We start from the raw sequence: 17,160 nt of genomic DNA on the forward strand, positions 1-17,160 counted from the left end.
GGGGGGGGGGTGAATGTCCACACATATTTTAAATCAGGGTTGGAGTTATTTATTTTTCTATAGAGCGTCACATTAAGAATACTCCAACCATCAACTTATAAAGATAATAAAGATAAGACTCAGGGATCTCACTGCCGCAGGGTGCTGGTAGGCGTAGTTTGTTCCGAACCAGACAAGCTTTCTTCTTCTCTTTCTAGATTTTTTTTGCTAAGCTAAGCTAATCGGCTTCTGGCTATAGATGCAAGAATGGCATCAATATTTTCTACAAACTCTTGGCAAGTAAAACAAAAAAAAAAAGGCAAAAACTGGAAAGCTGTGTGCACATGGAAGAAACAGAAGAAAACATAGGTTGTGTTACTTGTGTTAGGTTGGTAGTTCAATCCCTGGCCCTGCGGTCCCATGTCGAAGTGTCCTTGGGTGTGTAAATGTGTGTGATTGTTTATCTGATGAGCAGGTGGCACCTTGTACGGCAGCCTCGGCCACAGTGTAGGAACGCGTGTGACCGGTGAATGCTTCCTGTACTGTGTAAAAGCGCTTTGAGTAGTTGTTGAGACTAGAAAAGTACTATAACGTGTATTAGTGGCCCTGTGGAGGATGTGTGCTTTTACACCCTGTGCTGCCTGAAGAGGCCTGATAAGAGGGTGGTAGACCATTTGTATCCTAGTCGAGAACTCAAGAGCAAAAATCAGCGTTAATTATTCCCAATGCACCAATCTGGAATTGCAACATTTAAATTGAGTCGGGGTGAGATAATGTACCGTTGCAGCTACAATCTGCAAAAAGTTGTAACAACATACACGTAAAAAGAAGGAAAGAGTTGGCAGAGATAATAAGCACAGAGAGACGTGAAGGGTGAGGCAGGACTGATTTGAAGGATGTGAAAAAAGAAATTAGGAAGGACAGAGAAAGGAAAGGATTGGGGAGGGAAGTAATCAAAGAGCAGGAGAAAGACTTAGAGATGCTAACAAAAGAGATGCAAGGATGGAGGAGGGGAAATGGGAACAGACAAGAGAAATAAGCAAACACGTGCGGAGAAGGTGACAGAGGTAGGAGGAGAATTAAACATCAAGTTTTGTTAAAAAAAAAGAAAAAAGATTTGAATAAACTACAAGGCACACACACTAGTTATAATACCTCCTCAGTTCAGGGCACGGTCACTCCATTAGAATAAATGAATAGTAATTGATTGGAGCAAGAACAGTGCATAATGCCCGGTGTGGCTCCTTTACCACCCACTAATCTGCAAGGAGGGTATGAGCGCCCTGTACGTAGGTGTATTTTTTTGTGTCTTAAGTATCAGTCTCCAGTCTGTTTGCGGAGTGAATAGAAGTTGTTTGACAGGCAGATATTAGGCCGTCATGGTCAGCATGAACAAAAGAAACTCAGATAGCAAGAAACATAAAACAGCCATTTATGTACGCAACTCCGCTCTTCTCTGGAGGAGACAAAGACACAAGCATGTCCATGCAGGCACGCTTATAGCCAAAGGCACAGACTGACAGATTTTCATGAGGCCAGGGGTGAGCAGGGCATCTTTTCCATAAACTGCACAAGAATAGAGTAATAGCAAGGACTAAAACGATAATAAATTATAGGACAAAGACTAAAATTAATCTATAAGACATAGACACACAAACACATAAAATTAATTCACATACACATGGAAAGGACTCTTATCTGAGTGCTTGTAAACAAAAAAGGACATAATAACTGAGCTAAATGAGTGTATGGGTGGAATGAGCACATCATAAAAAATAAAACAAAATGTTGGTAATAGGATGTTTCAGCTCCAATATACACAGAAATCTAAATCATATGCAGATTGAGTGTTCACAACCAACTTAATTGATGGTTCCGATCTTCCTGGCCGCCTGCTTCTATGTTTTTTTTTGTTTGTGATTACATTTTTTATATTCATCAAACATAATATCAGAAACCATAATATTCACGAGCAGTTACAAACAGCACACTGGGAAATAGGAAGCAAGGCCGCAAGAACACAGAGAGGAAAAACAGGAGGGAGGAAGACAAAACATGTGCAGAAACAGACATGACACAAATGGACACACACAGACAGACACAAGACGAGGGACCAATCACATATACGCAAATAAAAGAAAACTACAGCATTGACTTTAAGGACTCAGCAATGCTGTGAAAAGTCTCTAAAGTCTTCCCCGGGGCTCGACCTGTACGAGCCATAGAGAGTTCCATGTACAGTGTGTAACATTAAAAAAGAAAGGATCCATGAACAAGCAGACAAGTTATGAGGTGGCTTCCAACGGGTTGCGATCATCGTCTTAGCAGCTGTAAGTCCAGCAAACACAGCACGTTTTTGAGCTTTAGAAAGCTAAAAGGCTTGACAGTTAATTCAGGATCAAAACATTGACAGTAACGGGTACAGTAACTTTAATCAAGGTGGAGATTTTGGATGTAATACTCTTCCAGAACTGACCAACAGGCGAACACTCCCAGAAGATATGCAGAAAGTGCATGAAGGGCTGTTCATTATCTTCATGTGATGCATTTTCACAGGATTGAGATACGTCCTATGAATGAAATTGTAGTGAATCTGATGATGATCTGGATTGTGTGATACTTCTGGAATGTTAGACTTTACACTGTGCTAGTCAAGAGCCTGTCAATCTGGCCTAGATACCATACCACAGTTTTTAGGCTGCACATTAAATAACTTGGATGTGATGGATGGGTAAAAACCTCTGCCAGGGATACACGTATGCTTGGAGTGCTGATCTTAATTTAATGTAAAGAAAAAAAAGAGGAACATGGTACACCGAATGCATTTTGTATGCATTCAAGTCCAGTCTTAAGTTCTTAAAGGGCCAATATTAAGAAAAAAACACTTTTTTTCTGGGATTTGGGTTGTTATTTTGTGTCTCTGGTGCTTCCACATGTATACAAACTTTGAAAAAAAACTATCTGTGCTGTTTAGAGGGATATCCTGGGTTTTGAATGTGTCCTACATGTCTCTGAGTGAGCTGTTCAAAATCTGCACGGCTTTCTACGTCACTAGCCGAGACAAGGAGGCTAACCATAGCATGCTAGCTTGTTCCCAATGGCAAAACACTGCTACAACACACACTAGTTTACTATAATCTCAAAAAGAACTACTTCCTGTCCCTGTTCTGCCGGTATTCCACAAGTGCCCCTTGTTTAGAAGAAGTCTCCCAGCTAATACTGCCTTGGACTGACCAAAGTTGGAGAAAGTGTTATCTAGCTGAAGTGATCTTACCTAGCTACTGCGCATGTGCAACTCCCAACAAAGAGAGTAAATAATTGAGATGTCTTACTTTGGAGCTAACACAGAGACCTAAACACAGGGTGAAAAGAGGCTCTCCAGCAATGTGAGGTACAACAAAAAACACCATGTTTTTTTGAAAACGAAACCTTTTAAACCCATTCTGGTACAACCTCAAAATAGAATTATGAATCTAAAATGAGCATGACATAGGTGCTTTAAGTCCAGTCGTTCAGGAACTTCTCATTAACTAACTAGTTGCCCCTCCTTCATTCCTCATTCCTCCTTACCTACATTTTGCGTCCCTATTTGTAAAGTGTTACTGGAAGGGAAAAGAGTTTAAGGAGGAAGAAGAAAACTTTCAGATTTTCGGGCAAAAAAAGACCCGAAAATTTCAGTTAATATTGTGCCTTTGTGCTAAATACAACCTTTCTGCCATTGCAGTTACATAAAGAAAGAAAAAACATGGAAGGACAAAAAAGAGACAGTTCATTAAAGAGGAACTAAAGCAGTAATTGTTCAGATTCTCAATGTTGGCACTGATTAAAAAACTATCAACCTAATAGTGAATTTAACTTATAATTGGCCCATGTGTGTGTATTGAGGAGATGTTTGTGAGGTGTTGTATTATAATTGGAGGACTGTGTTTCCCTCCAGGAGACCTATACTGTCCTCACAAGGCTTCATTCCAAAGCTAGAGGCTACACCTGGTAAGTGTGTGTGTGTATGTGTTTGTGAGTGTGTATGATGTTTGCCGCCTATTGCCATATTGAGGACAATCCAACTGGCAGAGTAAAGATGGCAGCCTGCCTGTGATTACCATACACACACACACACACACAAACACACACATGCCCATACATTGAGAGTGTAAATGAGAAGAAATGATGTTTGTGAAGTGCCACACAGTAACTGGCAGCACAGAGAGGATTTGGACAGCATTCCAATAAATACTTTTTATTGCCACAATTTATTTTATTAATTTAAGTGGTGTTAAAATTACCTTCATATATTATCATCCACATTAAGGATCCAGCACCCAGTCTTCAAAGTCTTCTAAGTTTGAATGTGAGATGCACGTGTTAGGTCTCAGTTTTTAAGCACAGGGTGATTTTAAGAGGTTTAAAGGATAAAAATACATCTTTATCACTGTATGAACACAGCTAGAATTCATCAACCATGGATGCTAAACACATTTACTACTTTTTAACTTTCACTTTCTTTCACTCAGTACTATTTTCCAACACAATGGATGTAGAAACACAGCATTTCTGCCTGTTTTTTGAAGGGATACTGCATGTCAGCATCCAGCAAGAGTTGTCCTGACTATTAAAGGGACTACATCAATTGCTGTTGGAGCCGTCAGACTTGGGAGTGCTGTGGGTATATGTGAATATTATTATTTTTTTGTATTTACTATTGTTTTAAGGACCCCTTCGGAAATGACATGATTCACCTCAAGGGGTTTAACCTACTTATAAATACTTTCAAATTACGTACCTTTTAATGTTTCTGAAACTGTGTAATTTCACATTGACAATTGTCACATCTACTGCAGTAAAATTCCCTGTGTTCACTTAGAAGGAATCACTGCAAATGACTGGGCACTTCTATTGACATTTCGAGCATGTTTAGAGGCTAAAAACCGGTTTAAAACTTGCCCTGTTCAAGTCTGTTGGGTGCTAACTCTAGCAGTAGGATAATACAGGGCAGGCAGCACCGATTGGTTTTATTTTTCTCTTTACTGACAGCACTCCACATTTACACACAACAGAGCTATGTGTTGAAATTAACTGCAATTCTCCTTTAAGTGATAGAATTGCTGCTACATTAAATAGGTGCTACACCAAATAGTTACAAAAAACAATGTAACTCCAAATTACTATGAGCTAAGGAAAAACAAAAAAAGGATCTACTGCACTTCCAAAAGTGTAGAGTTGCAAAAAGATGCAAAAGATCCCCAAAAGGTAGAATTGCTTACAAAAAAATCTCATCCTAACTGTGCATTCATGGTCATTTAACTTGGACCACTGCACTCATATTCGGGTTGCCTGTAATGTTAGGCAGAAAGGATTGAACTTTTTTGCTGGGAATGCTTACTTGGTACTTGCAAATCCCCACAAAGAGAAACAACTTTTGCTCACAATAACACTTTCAAAATGTGCTTTCTTGAGAAAAAAACAACTATTACAGTAATGCGAGCTCTGGTTCTTGTAGAACATAAATCTGTTTTTTGGCTGATGCTCTCCCCGGCAGTGAATCTGCTACCACATAGTGCAGGTGCTTGGAAACACTTTGGCAGCACATAAACATACAGCACATCTTCCAACTGTGAGGCACACTGTAAAATGTATTTCCCTGAATCAAAACGGGAGGCTGTTTAACAGACGGGCAATTATGGCAGGAGGCCTTGTATTTCATCCGCACATCAGAACTGAAACTCTTCAGATTTGTGGACGGTATTAATATAAACCTTATGGGAGTCGGTCTACTTACAGATGCACACTGTCTCCTGATTAAACCGACAGTAATGAAAGATACTGTGTGTACTATTTTAGCAAGGCGGAAACATTATTAAAAGGAATAGGATTGAAGAACAAACAACTATGATATAATATACAGTGGCTTGAGAAAGTTTACAGACCCATGTTAAAGTTGATTAAAAATAGGATAAAAAAAAACGTCTTTTGGAAATTGATCTTAATGCCTTAATACAAAACATTTAGGAAAATCCAAGGATACCAAATATCTTTGTGGATGAAAAATATATTGTAAATAAATAAATCGTATTCCCTAAAATACAGAGAGCAAAAAGAAACACCCCCTTATGTTAAATTCCCATAGCGGCAGGCAGATTTTTAGGCCAGTTATTTCATGGATCCGAGATACTAAACATCCCCCCCCATATCCTCACATACCATTCACCATACATAGAGATTAGCATGGGGAACTTTCCATTAGATCATTTCTCAATGTGCATCTAACCAGCTATTAAGCTAACTGGAATAACACCATGCCAATCTCTATTTGGTGAAGGGTACGTGATGATGTGGGGGGGTAAATTAATTCCAGAGACCAAGGGAACTTTATCAGGATGCAAAGTATCCTGATCCATGAAACAACTGGCCTTTAATAATAAAAATCTGCCTGACTCTATGGGAATTTAACATAAGAGTGTGTATACTTATGCCTCCTGTATTTTAAGGAATATCATTGTTTTTTATGTACAATACATTACTTATTCAAAGAGAAAATTGGTGTCCTTAAAAGGTTGGATTTTCCTTAATATTTTGAATTAAGGCATGGATGTTGTGAAGTAATAATCTGTCAACACTTCTATTTCCAGTTTCTTGCTCAGATTATCAGCTTTTTACATGTTTGAGACAAGTGCTTGCCACAAAACTAAGCAGCTACAAGACAGCAGTGATAATTGGATGCTTACTAAAGATTTTGAAACGAAAATTGACTTTGTGAACAAATCATTGACGACAAGGCAGCTAGTCTAGAGTAAACCGGAACGACTGTTCCTGGGAAGGACATTGGAGTTATAACCTATGTAAAAAGATATTCTGATACTATGTAGTTACCATCAATGGCCCATTTTACACATACAACTCCGCATGTAAACCCTTTAGTGTGCGTGCCCTCCAAAACGTTGCCCTTTTCATCCCACACATGCATACTGTATATCTGTCCATCGGTGAATAAGGGCCTATCTGAGGTGGACTGCGGGGTACTTAAGGCTATCTGCACCTAATTCAAGATATGTGAAATTGAAGGGAGATATGACATGAGTGGAGAGAGGGAGGGGAGGGAGAGAATGAATGAGGGAGACAGAGCAAAGGTAAAAACACAAGTAAAGAGAGAAAAAGGGACAGAGAGATACAGATGGGAAAAAATAGACATCTTGGAAAAGCTTTCAGATAAATGTAGAAATTATATATAGAACCAAACAAGGACAGAAAATGTATAGGGTATGGGCAGTGTGTTTCAGGTGGTTAGGTTATGTGTTTGTGTATGTGTGTATGTGTGTGTGTGCGTGTGTGCGTGCGTGCGTGCGTGCATGCGACTTTGAGGTGGAGTCCTTGGCACACAGATGCCCCTCCATTATCTGCCTGTCTTCGTCCACTCAACCTACGCTGCCTCGGGCAAATCTCTACTTTAAAGAGCTGTCCAACGGATACACACACACACACTCACACACACACACACACACACACACACTTCCTCGCTCGACGTTCCAGTGGGGCAGGGAGGTTTGGCATGGAAGTGCTTGGCTAACAGCTTGCAAGAGTAAGGTGACATTTCTCTTCTGTGTGTGTGTGTGTGTGTGTGTGTGTGGGGGGGGGGGTGTGTGGGGGTGTGTGGGTTAAACTAGCAGGTGCATTCCTGGAAGTTTCTATGCTAGTGTCCATGTTTCTAGATTTGTGAATCTAACGTGCGTGTGTGCTTGCGTGCATGCGTGTGTGCGTGCGTGCATGCTTGCATGTGTGCGCGCATGTGTGTGTGTCCCTATCGACCAATCAACAGTACACCTTGAAGACACAGCCGATAAGGGAGGAGATAGTCTCACCTTGAGACACACACTGTCTGCTATACATTCCTCTCTGACCTGAGGCTTTTACAAGCTCTTTTTTTTAAATAACCTCAGTGTGACAAAAAGGCTGTTACTCTGTGGCTGCTGTGATGAATAGATTAATTAAAAACACAAGAAGAGCTCAACCTCTGGCTCCTCTCCAGTTTCACATCATCAATGAAAGAGTAGCAGGTTGACTTGGCCGTTCGTACACTTCGGGCACCAGTCAGGAATCAGAAGCACTTACAGTATGATTGCTAAATGACACTGGAACTAAAGCCACATGTGCACAATATGGATGTAAACGTGCTCTATTTATGTAGCGCTTTTCTAGTCTTAACGACTACTCAAAGCGCTTTTTACATCATACAGGATACATTCACCATTCACACACATTCATACACTGTGGCTGAGGCTGCCGTACAAGGTGCCACCTGCTCATCAGATACACATTCACACACATTCACACTCCAATGCGCAGCACCGGGGGCAACTCGGGGTTCAGTGTCTTGCCCAAGGACACTTCTACAATGACTGCAGGGGTGGGCATCGAACCACCAACCTTACGATTGGCAGGCATCCGCTCTACCACTGAGCCACAGCCGCCCCCAAATGAACACACACTGTCACTCAGATAACCTTGTCCCTCATTTATTTATATATAACGTAGAAACCAGCGCAGGTATGAGCGCAGAAATCATCTTAAGACAGGCTTCACGTGGGATTCACGAAACGTGTCACACCAATTGTGCCTAAGAATGGTTGTACATTGATAAATGCTGACCCAAACCCATATATATTCTCGGTTATGAGGCCTCGCCCCTGCAATTTACGACCCGGCGAGACGTAATCCGGCTAAGAAACGCCACTTTTCAGAGTTGGAGATCGAATCCCTGACATCTTAGGTTCATTTGCAGTAACGTGTGTACTTTTTGGCATCCTAAAAACTGATATTGAAGTTTGCAGAAAGAATGCGGAATAGAAAGAAATCACTGATGCAACTCCAGCTTTAGGTTATTTATATCCTTGACATACTGCATGTACTCCTAATAGTAATATTTCAATCTACAATCATATACATTTAAATTCATGTTTTTTTCCGTCTTTTGTCCACAGTTTAAAAATGTAGATGTTACGATGATTCATGGTGTATTTTTGTAAATTTGGGTCCCGGGGAGACACCCAATTTATCTTTTAGGTCTTGTGAGAGTAAATCACAGCCTACGCTCACGTTCAAATTCATAGCTGCCGAGCTTTACGTAGGAATCAGCGTACGTCCGTCCTACGCCTGTTTTAGTTCGTACGCACATGAATGACGGGCCGCTGAGTGTAAAAAGACTAGCGTCAAAAACACAGAATTTACAAACTTTCATTCTTTACAGTTTGAATAATTCAAGTTAACAGTTCAAAGTGAACAATGCAGGGATCAAACAGTACAGTAGATCGTGATGAAATATTGACTATAACATTTACACATAATAACCTATAAACTGACTGACTGAATAAGAATAAGAGCATTATGTAACAGGGAATAAGTTAGAAGATGTAAGATGTAGATGTCATGGCCATAGTCCAGGTTTTATATTAGGGCTAACATTGGCAGTAAGAAAGTTGTACAGCAGACAAGTGATATCATTGTGGGGGGGGAGACAGAGAGACAGGCTCATGCTGAAAAGTCCATTTCCCCCCTCCCCCCTTGGGTTGTGTTGAAGAGCTGGATGTCCCTGGGAACAAAGGACCTCCTCAACCTGTATGTTGAGCCTGACAGTGACAGAAGTCCGCCACCGAACACGCGCCTCTGTTTGACAGAGTGTTTACAGTTTAGACAGCAGTGTGTTAGTGCTGAACAAAGTGCTGTAAATCCACAGTGTGTGTGCACACAAAAAATAAAAAAACAGTAAGTTTACCACATGACGACTGTGCTGTGACGCCTGACCCTGAACCCCGTTCTTCCGGTCACGAGCCTTCATGACCACGGGTCGTGAGTGCTGTGACAAAGCAAACGAAAAATGTGCTGCAATTACTGTATGACACAATGTACATATCAATACCTTCACTGGAAAAACATGATGATAAAAAGATAAATGGATAGATGTGATGTTTCCAGTCATATAAGGACATAATTCAGCTTTGAGAGTACATTAATGGAAAAAATATTTTGTTGTGGTTCTTCTTTTGGTCTTGTAGAGGACTCTCAATGCTGCACCATACAGTAGAAAATTCAACCATGGAGCATCCCATGGAGGTCTGTTTCGAGTTGCATGGCTTTTAAACTACTTGTATGTGACTTGAAAAATGACTAGCAGCATTGAAATCAGAAGGTGGAGGAGCTGTAAGGCAGCTTTTTGCAAGTTGAGACTGTTTTTTGAATAGTTTAAGGAGTTCTACATACTTATATATAGGCCTTACTTATCCCTCTGAGAGCAGGACCTAACACAAAAAGAAAACTGAAGTTCAGAAGTCAGAGATTGTTCTTCATTGGACCTGTTTCTTTTATATTCCCCATGCCCGCAAGTAAATTCTTCTAAAGTGCTGCTACTTCAGCTCGCATTTACCTGATTATTTGTTTTCATTTGGTATTGTAATTATCATGTCTCTGTGTGTACATATTGTAAAAGCAATTGTGTCTTTGGTGTGTGTGTGTGTCAGTTAGCAGTGCTTATGTGAGCTATTAGCCGCTAAGTGGACTACAGTGTTTGGCACCGTGCCCAGTCTGTTCCCTCTGGAGGGAAAAAGCGCGTCTTAAGACCGAGAGAAGGAGCAGTGCTCTGTCAATGTTTGATTTCTGCTTGTGTGTTGTCTAGAGATTTGAGGATGAGAGATTTTTTTTTTTCTTCTCTGGCATGTTTGTTCTGCTAACAAGATATATTTATGTGTCATTCAAATGTTGATCGGTGTTAATAACAGCAGAGTTTTATCCCTAATCACTGACTACCCAAGGATTGGTACAATTGTTGATAATTGTTGGCTGTAGATTTCCATTCACCAGAACATGCAGAAGTTGATTTGAAAAAGGCTTTGTGTCCCTTTAAACCACTCAATGGCTGTAGTTTAGTTATTTCACACTAGAATATGTCTTTGCAGAGCTACAAAGCCACTGTATGTGGGTATAAACTCACAGGGTAACCCCACCCACAGGGAAACCCCACCCAAATGGCACATCAGGGGGACTTAACACTAGGCTTACACAATTCATTGCAATTTTATCAACATCCCAATATGGACCGGTACAATATCCAAAAGCAGGCAGCCCAATAATTTGTTGAAGGCAAAATATGTGTCAAACCATTCTCAGGATCAGAATCAGAATCAGAAATACTTTATTGATCCCTGAAGGGAAACTCTGTGTTGCAGATGCACAAATAGTAGAAATATCAGACTAGAAATATAATCAAGAAATATAAGAAATATATATGAGTGTGGATATACATGGATTTACATGGCTAAAGGAATGTTATTATACAGTGTTAACATAATTTACATAAGGAATTAGGGAATTGCAATGGTAAAAAGTAGTATTAATAATAATAATAATAATAATTGTAGCATTTCAAGCTAGTGTTATTTCACAAAACAGTATTATTAGATAATTATTAACAATATTATCTGTTTTATGATAATGTTGTCCAGTTTCCACCTCTTTAAGTGTCTGTGAAGTATTGTGGTGCAGCAGAGACGACCCGGCCTACACATCGCATCCTAGACAATAAAGCAAAAAATCTTTGGTACAGATACTCACAAAAATCACACTATAATCATAAAAAGAATTGAGAATAATAATACAAAAATGAGCATTCCCTCCAATATCGTGGATCATATCAGACCAAAAAATCACAATATGATATTTTCCTCATATTGTCCAGCCCTAATTCACATCCGTACAAGTTGTCAGGTAGCCCACTAGAACTATTAAATATCATATCTAATAACGTGGAACATGGACTACTTCATCTCTAATGATGTCACATATGTCTATAAGTCTCTCCTGTAGCATTAGCAGTTTCTTTCATCCTTATCTCTCCCTGTTCCTGTTGACCACACACACACACACACACACACACACAGACACACATACACACACACACTAACCTACACTCCCACACACACTAATGCATTTGCAGTCAAATTTGCAAGCAGATCCACATGCACGGTACAGGAGAAGAGAGAAGTGACCTTGGTCCAGCCTGGGGGGTTTTAGCAGATGGAGAGAGGGGCAGAGGGCTCTGGCACCGTAGTCTGCACCACACACACACACACACACACAAATACACACACTCATACAGACAAATGCTCAAGCTGCTGGGGTGACATTGCGTGTGTCTCGGCAGGGCCTGCCTTTCGCCACGACACAATCGTTGTTATTGTTCTTGGGAAGGAAATCCAGACGGGAAAATCCCAATTTCAGAATGTCAATCCGTGATATTTTTTTGCAAGACAAACATGCAAAGAACTTCTTATTTTCTCTACTAAATATATGTATTGGAAAACGCCAATAAAAGTATGGAAGTTTGGACATCTAAACATACACACGGACATATTAATGTCGCTTCTTGTGTGCGCTAACACTAACATTTGCTCACGTGCAACAATCTGTTGTTGTTTTCTTGTTTATTTCCTTTAACAGATGTACATCAGAGAGGAAATAAAAGCAGCCATTTGAAATCGTTTTTTGTGACAGAAGAATTCATAAAAGGCCATTTGGTCTCACTAATTTGCAATGTTTATGTGGGACAATTTCTTAGGTGCCCAAATCAGGGTGTGTGTGTGGGGGGGGGGGGGGATGTGCAACTACATATGTCCCTCCAGATTGGGGGAGCGCGATAAAAAACAGCAGCTAACGAGATGAGGCGGAAGGCAGCGCAGGGGAGGAGCGAGAGGGAAGGGTGGGGTAGAAGGAAACATTTGTGGGGCTGCGACTCTTTGGAAGAGAAGTGCTGCCTGCCCACCTGTCTGCAAGGCTGCCAGCTGCACGCCACGCACGCCGCCGTGCACGCGCGTATGGTTGGAGATGCACACACAAAGATGTCAACACATAAACAGGCAGACTAGAGCACGCAAAAACAGATTCATAGGTGTAACAAAGGTTCGTTTGATGATGTTTCGGAGGTTTTGCAACATTGAGTAGACTTTAACTGTGGTGGAAATGAAGAGAAAAGGATTGGATTTTGCTTTTGAGATTTGTGTTTTTTTGTGAATGATTGATTTAAACAGCGTGAAGGTCCATCTTTGTGCTTCTAGCCATTGTGCAATCATCTATAGAGAAGAGCAGTGATAAGTGACACTTTGTACTTTGGTGTGAACAGGTTTTTAAGTGTGAAGCATGTGAGTAAAGTTGATCTTTAGAGAACAGTGACGTGCTCATCTGTGCACGTTTCTTCATTTCAAACGGTCTTGGTTGTGCTGACCGTTAAGGGAGAAGAGATCCGGAGAGTCCGCGGCTCTTTCAGAGCTCCAGCGTCCACTGGAAAGGTTTCAGAAGCGGGCGTCTTCAAACCGGTTGCCAGTCAGCAGCCATCCCTCCGATATACTGAAGAGCTGTTCTGCCTGTGTTTTCCCCTGGTTTACAAGAACATTAAGTGCATGCATGCAGCTCATTACGGTTTAATGGCTGTGCTTTCCTCAGTTTAATGACTGTACTGGAGCATACTATCGTGTACATCCGGAATATTGTCCTTTTTCTGTCTGTTTTCCTTTCCTTTCACCGCCACCACTAGATTAATGAAGTCAATTTTCAATAAATATAGGAACGTTAATACAATACTTTAAACTCAAGTCTGGGCAGCAAAACTTGACCCAAAAGGGGAAATCATACAAATACGTTGGCTTGAATGAAATGTAGACACTGGTGTAAGCTTCCAGTACCCCCTATGTGGTAAAGAGATGATTCACTTTTTGTTGGTGTTCTCTGTTGTTACCAGGCGATAAGGCAGGGACGGTTTTTATACCCCGGTGCATGGACATACGTCAAAGTTCCTCCATGCTTTTGTCTCGTTCACTTGACATTTCTCAAGGTCTCTCGCTCTCTGGACCTCTGGTCACTTTACGTAAAAGCCATTGGAAGCACTTCAACTCAGTGACATTCAGTCATCTACATAAACATACAGTGTGTCCATTTAAATCTCAGCTGTCCTTGATTGAGCGGCTCTGGGTTTTGCTGCATTTAAAGACTGTACTGGCCGGATGAGAGACATTGTAATACAACGAGCGTTAGGGGAAGCGCTGTGTTTTTTATGTGTAAGGGGTTTAATTAGTGTCACAGCCTTCAAAGTAAGAGCAGGGCAGCAGAAAGGAAGTCATGCAGCATGTATGGAGAAGAGAGAGGACTTGAAAAGAGCAGGGAGGTAAAATGGACATGTGGGTCATAATGGAGCCATTTATCTTATTAGGATTGGGGGGGAAGACACAAGGGTAGCACTACATAAATGCATACACACGTGTTATCACACCCCTACATAGGCGCACACATACACACACACACACACACACACACACACACACACACACACGGGGACACTGGGAGCCAGCGCGGCTGAGTTAGCCAACACTGGATCTGTGCAGAGAGATGTCTTCCAGATGAATAGGTGGTAATGAGCGTGTAGTGGAACTGATTCTCTCCCATCATCCCCATCTTTCCTCCTCCTCCACCTCCTCATCCTAAAACAACCCCCCCCCCCCCCCCCCCCCCCCCCCCCCCCCCCCCCCCAACTCTCCCTCCTTTTCTCAGGGCTCAGGTGTGTAACACATGCCACCTCTCCCTCTTTTTCTACTCACTGCCATACCTTGTCTCTCCCTCTGTCATTTCTGTCCCTCTTCTAATTCGCTGAGATCTGTTTCGCCACTTATCTCGTTCTCCATGTTCGGCTTTGTCTTGTCTTTTTTTCCCTCCATCTTCTACTCCTGCTGCTCTTTCCTAAAAACAAAAAAAACTTTCTTTACAGAATCTTTGTTAACAGATCACAATGTGAACACACCTGCACGCGTGCATCCCGTGAAGACAATAAGGTCAACCATGCGGTCCACTCGTGTCCAAACCTTTGAAAACAAAATCCAGTCTTTTCACAGCGTTTAAGGGACGTTTCAGCCACAGTTCTTTTCATATGTCACGTCATTCACACAAGAGCCCGCGAGCAATGAAGAGACATAAATAATGACATCAGCTAAAGGAGCCTTCCCGACTTTGACTGAAGATAATAGGTCAGCAGACCGGGACGCATAAAAGAAGGTGATGATTACATGCTTTTTGGCATTTTCTGAGGTAGATGCATCAATAAGAAAAGAGGCCAAATTGTTAAAAAGTTGCACAATTTTAGCTTCTTCTTTTTCTTTTTTTTTACCCTCACCATGTAATTTCGTTCCAATTTGAGACCATTTTTTTGTTTATTGAATGTCTTGACAGCACTTTTCCATATGGATCCATATGCTCCCCCTTTTTTTCTGCTATCACCCACACACAAGCACACTAACACACACGCATGCATGCACACACACACACACACACACACACACACACAGGCTCATCCGGGGCAGATCCTGGGGGAAGGAGGCACTTGAAGGAGTGACTGCCTAATGAGGGAGAAAATCTGTTTTACCGTGGGACAGGAGGCACAGGAGCAATCAAAACAGACTGTATTTACATTACACATGCACTAATTAAAGATGTAATTGACATCAGCAACAGAACCTCATTACGCCCCATTTACGTAGTCATTAGACATTTAGTTCTACTTTGCCTCATCAACGTCACTTAAAATTCCCTGGTTAGAGCTGGAAATGAAACTTGTGTTCTCCCGAGAACTTCTCCAGACTACTCCGTCTCCGGACCTCTCTCTCCAGAAATAACATGAACACAACACCACACTATTTCACACAAATTTCTATCTCTGAAGTTTCACAAAAGCCTAGAGAGATTGTCTTTACTAACTAAAAAAACTTTAATGTAAATGTAGGCTATTCTTTAAAATTATAGATTTTCACAGCGGCGTAAGTAACAAAGTACAGGGGACACGCGCACACACACGTACACACACTCACACAGGTGTGGTTATCCAGGGATTATGAGGGAGTGTGTTCTCCGATAAAGAATCTGTGTTTGAGTTTGAGATCTGTGTAGGATTCAGTGTGTGATCAGCACAACTGGCCTCTGGGGAGAAAAGAGAGACAGAGAGAGAGAAATGAGTCAAGCTATGGACATGAAAACAGAAAGACTGTACTAGAAAAAGGATGCACCGTCACAAATCCATTTCTTTGTGAGTCTAAGTGTTAGTAACAGATAGACTAAAGCTGTTTAAGCACTAAAAAAAAGTCAGGTTTGTTGGTTTTCTCCTGTGAGATGAGCCAAAGAACTGTGTCGTCAAAAAAGTATCTAATCACAGGATGGAGGAATACTATGGCATGTGTGTGTGTGTGTGTGTGTGTGTGTGTGTGTGTGTGTGTGTGTGTGTGTGTGTGTGTGTGTGTGTGTGGATAAAGGAGGGGGAAGCTGTGTTTGGGTTTTGGATCAGAGTGGAGACCGATGTGTGAACAGCACTCTATAAAGCACACAGATTATCAGGTCAACACACACATAGACATACTTACTGAACAAAAGAGGACCCACTGAACTCTGCACGCACACGCACACGCACACACACACACACACACACACACACACACTCACACACACACACACACACAAAGAGATGCCATCTGATAAGCTCTCTCAGGCAGGACAAATAATATACACTATAGGAGAGCCTTAGGAGAGCTGCATTGAAAAACGAGAGAATAGAGGAATAACTATGTTAAACAATACATTGTTATCTTAAAAATGCTTAAAGAACATTTGACTATGAATAATTTCAATTTGAAAAATTATAAGGAATTATGATGATCAAGATTTGGAGAAAGGGTACATCACTTTGAACACATCTTTGAACACACAGTTTTCTTTTCAACACAAGTTCAAAAAGGACTTTTACCCTATTGATGCTAAAAAAAAATACAATGGTTGCTGAGGAGATTTGAATAAGAAACCTTTATTCTGTAATATTGAATTACGCTGTATGGACTTGCAGTGGGAGGGATGTGGTAGGACGACTGAGCATGTCCCCACCTACTGGTCAACTACGCCGACTACAGTGCACACGGAACACTTCAACAGGGGTTGAATGAATACCAACAGGGGACACGGGTGAGTGAGATACTGCAAATATGTACAGGAAGACACCGAGGAGTCACAACAGCACACTCCCTGCTGTGTAAGGAAAGATCTTTATTGTGCAAGTCATTAAATTAGTCAAATAGTGCACTGACATAGCCTAATATACGTTGTAAAATCAGATGTCAT

General features: G+C 41.2%; 1 long non-coding RNA gene across 1 annotated transcript in view; it reads left to right on the forward strand.

The window, feature by feature from the left end:
* The window catches only part of LOC117939183, a 17,574-nt gene extending 4,150 nt beyond the window's left edge, over positions 1 to 13,424 (forward strand). Inside the window, exons 2-3 of the long non-coding RNA XR_004655538.1 lie at positions 9,270 to 9,273; positions 13,413 to 13,424. This is a non-coding gene — a long non-coding RNA (uncharacterized LOC117939183). The remainder of the gene's footprint in view (positions 1 to 9,269; positions 9,274 to 13,412) is intronic.
* Positions 13,425 to 17,160: the final 3,736 nt, after the last annotated feature.

The sequence above is a fragment of the Etheostoma cragini genome, chromosome 24, assembly GCF_013103735.1.
Source record: "Etheostoma cragini isolate CJK2018 chromosome 24, CSU_Ecrag_1.0, whole genome shotgun sequence".
NCBI lineage: Eukaryota > Metazoa > Chordata > Actinopteri > Perciformes > Percidae > Etheostoma > Etheostoma cragini.